The sequence below is a fragment of the Montipora foliosa genome, chromosome 9 (genome assembly GCF_036669935.1).
Source record: "Montipora foliosa isolate CH-2021 chromosome 9, ASM3666993v2, whole genome shotgun sequence".
Lineage (NCBI taxonomy): Eukaryota > Metazoa > Cnidaria > Anthozoa > Scleractinia > Acroporidae > Montipora > Montipora foliosa.
In genome coordinates this window covers 11,777,271-11,782,270 of record NC_090877.1, presented here as the reverse complement: position 1 = coordinate 11,782,270, position 5,000 = coordinate 11,777,271, and positions in this window count along the sequence as shown.

Here is a 5,000-nt window from a genome sequence, read left to right as displayed (position 1 = left end):
TAGAAGACAAAAAAGAAAATAAAAAGCGAAACATCGTTCGCAAAAGGTGAGCTACCGGTATTGGGGCCGACTTACTTCTCTCCCTCGCCGCTTTGTCTGGGGACAAGTTATCTGAAGAGAGTAATGTTCTCCCTCTCTCTCTTATCTCTCCCTCCCTTCCCCTCTCCCTCCCTCTCTCTCCCAACTGATCATAAGTGAAATCCCCTGCTAACGATACGAAAACTTGAGTATTATTGGTACCTTGATCCACGCAACCCGCAACAGCTTTGACACGAGAACTTTTCCAATTTTGCAATGGCGCATGCGTTATCTACCTTCGTATGATTCGTAATGTGCATACTATGTTAAGTAGTACACTAAGAGAAAAGTTCAGGGGGACAAGGCATCTGAAAGTAGATAGTTTCTAATAGGACTGGGGAGGCTGGTCTCTTTTGGCCTTACACATGAGCTAATTTGCTGCTCTTCACAACCGTACCATATGAACTGTTGTCACGCACCCGAGAAACAGGTAGCCTAATCCACTTTAAGGAAACTTAAGTTTCTGCTTGGAAGTGTTACGAGTGGGTATTTTAGGTAATCTTATGCCACAAGGGATGTCGTATCTCACAAAGTGAATAAATAATGAACCAGACAATAGGGAGCTTTAAGCACGGAAAGGTTTTGAGCTACGGATGGAAAGTGAACACTTTGTATGCCAGAACAGAAGTCTCTAAAAACTAATCGTCTCTAATAGCGAAAAGGTCAGCAATCTTAACTGGTGTCAAGGCAAGTTAAAAGGGAAACAGCTCCCTTCCGGTCACCGTCCGTGGCTGTAAGCTGGATAATTACCAAAACGATCAAGACTACAGGCAGCCATTTGGTTTCTCTTCGATTACACAAAGATGAATAACACTTGCCTGGCTAATCCCCTCCGAGATAGCTAGCCAATCAGCCATAGGCCTGTTTCGATTGTGCTGGGCACTTTTTGAACACTTTTTCGGTTTTGGAGCCCAATTTTACATTTCCAGCAACATCTGACTCCTTTCTTTGTATATTGGTAAATGCAGAGCAATATTTTGTCTTCAAGAACAGTTTTCACCAAACCGAGAATTTTTTACTATCGTGAGCACAGTTGACAGGGGCCCGAGTTGAGTCAGTGTTAAGTTTGATGTAAAGCAATTTGACACCATGTCAGTCTTCAAAATCTAGTATTGTTACAAGTAAAAGTATTAGCTTCTACGAACATTGCTAAACAACGGAAAGCTAATTCTTTGGTAAGCATACTCATGAAAACCCTCCAGGGAATGCTGCAGAATTTGTAGCAACTTTTGAGTTTATTGTTAAATTCTGAGCATTTTTTGAAATTCCTAGCACTATTTGAGCACTTTTTTTGCCATTTTTAATTTTTCCAGTTAGCGCATACGGAACACACTTTATCACCCTACACGAAAAGCACTCTCTCTAACGAGTTAAATATATAACATATATATAGAGTTCAATTACTGCGATTTTCAAAATTTTTCGGAATTCATTTTTAAGCACCGACGGCCAAATTGCGTTTCGGCTTCTATCAATCAAACCGTTCAGACGCCAAGTCGAGAGTCGACCGTTAACCACGGTTGCCGAAATCAGTTGGTGCGTAACATAACCCACCAATCTGCATCTTTGGTTCCCACTGTACATTCGTACATTCAAACTCCACGCCTCGACTGAAGAACCCCTAAATAGATATCATAATGGCATTCGAAACAGTTGGAAAATGAGGATTTTCCTGAATCCTGTGGATAACAGAACTAGAACTTCCTTTCCGTCCATCAGAGACGCCATTGCATCTCATTGCTCGACCTTTAAAGTTACTGTAAAATGGCAACATTCTATAGCTTTCTCGTGCGCAAATTTTGACTACCTCATCTCCGCGGTGAGCCCTTTCGCTTTTCTTGTTATCGGAGCTGGTCAGTGGTGACGTACCCAAGTAATTAAATTTCAGCCAATCAGTATTTTGCGTCCAAAATTTGGACGCGGCATTCAAAATTCATAACCATGTGGGCAGGCTTTCCTAACCCCAACCCCAGTCCCTCGGAGAGCCTGCTCGCAAGCTACGAGAAGCATAAACACGTCAGCGAACACAAACCCCTCATCCTTGCATTCAGGAGGTTTATCGGAAAGTGTAACTCAGGCGATCACTTCCATCATTGACGGGAGGCTCAAAGAAGAGATCAAGTTTATCATCTTCTCGTGGCTCAAAGTCCAAGAGGAGGAAGTCGTCTGTAAGTATTGTGCATAAAGATCTGGTCTTGCTATCACTCCAGATTGCGAAACTGTACCGACCCACCGTACTCGTATAACCCTAGAAAACGATGGTTTCATGCTGCACGAATAGCTGGAGCATCGAAAACTTCAAGTCAGAGATCGAAACGGTATTTCTTGTTCTTCACCGAAAAGAATCAAATTTCACATGATGGAGATGATCGCAATAGTGCCTGAGTTACAGTTCCGATGAACCTCAGGAACGCAAGGATGTGGGGTTTGTATTTGCTGACGTTGTTCAGGAAAGCGTGACTGTTTCATGACTGTTTTTTTATAAAGGCGGCGAAATACGAGATACAAAAACCTTCAACTTGTCGCGCAACATTGTTTCATTGCAAGTTTTGGTCGATGTTTCGCGTTTTTCACCTTGCATGATCAACTTGACCCGCAACAAAAACATTTGTTGCGGGTTGAAGAAATGCAGCGCGCTGATTGGTTGATTTGCTAGTACACGAGCACATTTGCTGCGTGACAAGTTGTGAGCTTGATCAAAAACGAGCAACAAAGCCAAAATTTGTTGCTCAGAGTAGACCCGCGCTCTACTTTTCGCAACAACTTTCTTCAACCCACAACAAATGTTTTTGTTGCGCGACAAGATGATCATGCAAGGTGAAAAACGGGAAAACATCGACCCAAACTTGCAACGAAACAATGTTGACGCGCCAAGTTGAGGGTTTTTGTATCTCGTATTTAGCCGCCTTAACATGTTCCAAATTATTGACAGGTGTCAATTATAATCCGAGAATAGTATATTTTTTTCACGGATTTTTAATTCTGTGGTTTTGTAAGCTGTTTCCTTTCACTTTCTTTGCTGGTTCTTTAGGTTTTTGTTATGATATGAGGGATTTGTACGAATATTAAACACTATTGAGTTTTCCTGGAGTTTTTTATTTATCGTCCCAAAAGACGTGTTTATGTTTCTCGAGGCATTCTGACTCGTTGGTGACGTCAACATATTTTCAACCTCGCTAAATGTATCATTGCCACACTGACGCAAACTTCTGTTCACCTGCCTTGCTGCATGTTAACCAAAGCTTTCAAAACTTGAGTTCTCTCGCTCTTTACCGCCATAATTGACCGAGGGAAGGTAGTGACAGAGCAGTTTCCATGTCATGTATTAATCGTGACGCGTCTGGATAAATCGATTGAGACGCGCGTTGCATCATATCATACGAAATGAAATAGGCCACTTGGGAAAATACCATAAAACTCTTTGTTTGTCCCCCCAAATTTTGTTTAAGCATTGTTTTTGTTTTCTCTTGGGGCCATTGTAAGTCCCAAGAGAAACTGGAAACTGCAAACAAAAATTTGGGGGGACAAACAAAGAGTATTATGGTATTTTCCGAAGTGGTCGATAAGTTTGAAATGAATGTTTGAAGTTTGCAATGGAGACGAGAAACTTGTCAAATGGAATCAGCATAAAGTTTGGCAAGTTTAGCGTGTAATGTACGGCGCCCATATTATGACCCAGAGTCCAAATTGTTTTGGTCACGTGGTAGGAGAAACTATAAAAGGAAAATGAATGTTGCTTCTGGGGACGAGGATGACCGCAGTCCCACGCTTATGCAGAAGGTCATTTCGGTGGAAATGGCTTAATTTGGTCTGCACTCCACAACAAAAAGCAACACAAGCTTCAACCAAATAAGTTTATTTTGAGAAGGCCTGGCGAGACCCGATCTGAACCATTCCCTCCTAACATAAACATTCTCCTACGCTATTTTTACAAAATGAGCGACAACTAAAGCTCGGTTATTAGGCCGGCATTAATGACCGCACTAATGCTACATCTCCGAGTAAGCTCGCAGGCTTAAGTAAGGCTGGGGAGCCCCGACATCACACATCACCTTACCTTCATTTAAGCTTGCAGGCTTCTTCCCACACAGCCTGGGGAACTACCTTTCTGTCATTACACATCACACGCTAGTCCTACATATGTCTTCATGTAAGCTCTTCAGGCTACATGCCAGTTAGGCTTGGAAACTACAGCTCTGTCATTACATATCACATTTATCCCTATGTAAGCACACAGGCTACATGCCAGTTAGGCTGGGGAACGAATTCCGACACATTTATGTTAGTAGACTTGCAACACCAAGTCGAAACAACCTTCATTGTTAGTCTGGTTGAGATACCAGAACAGAGACAATGAACATGGCACTGAGTCTGCAAACATCCAACGCGAAATATTTGATGTCATTCGACTGGGTCTTACAATTACGCCATACACTAACAGAACAGGGAGTAAGGGTGGTTTTGTGGTCATCAATCGTGCCTCCCACTACTGTGACTCTGGTTCAACCCTGGCCTCGGGTCGTATGTGGGTTGAGTTTCAGTCGATCTCAACCTGTTTCCGAGGGTTTTTCTCCGGGTACTCCGGTTTTCCTCCCTCCTCAAAATCGACTCCCAGTCAATTACATCTGACTGGGTTTGCGGTGCTCCGAGATCACACATGGATCGTATGGCGGCAGCCGTGGGCGCCTTTACATGCATTCGGTCCGATCCCGTTGAGCCGGTTGATCCTGAAAAGCCGTTGTAGGGAGTGGTCAACTAAGCGCACATTTACATTTACATTTACATTTACATTTACAAATCAAGCGCAAGACAGATGAAAAATGAATCACGCAAGCAAGAAATGAATCACGCGGTAATACATATGAAATTGAATGGCCTATACATGCACAAGGAGAAACGGATGAAACTGATTCTAAAACTAC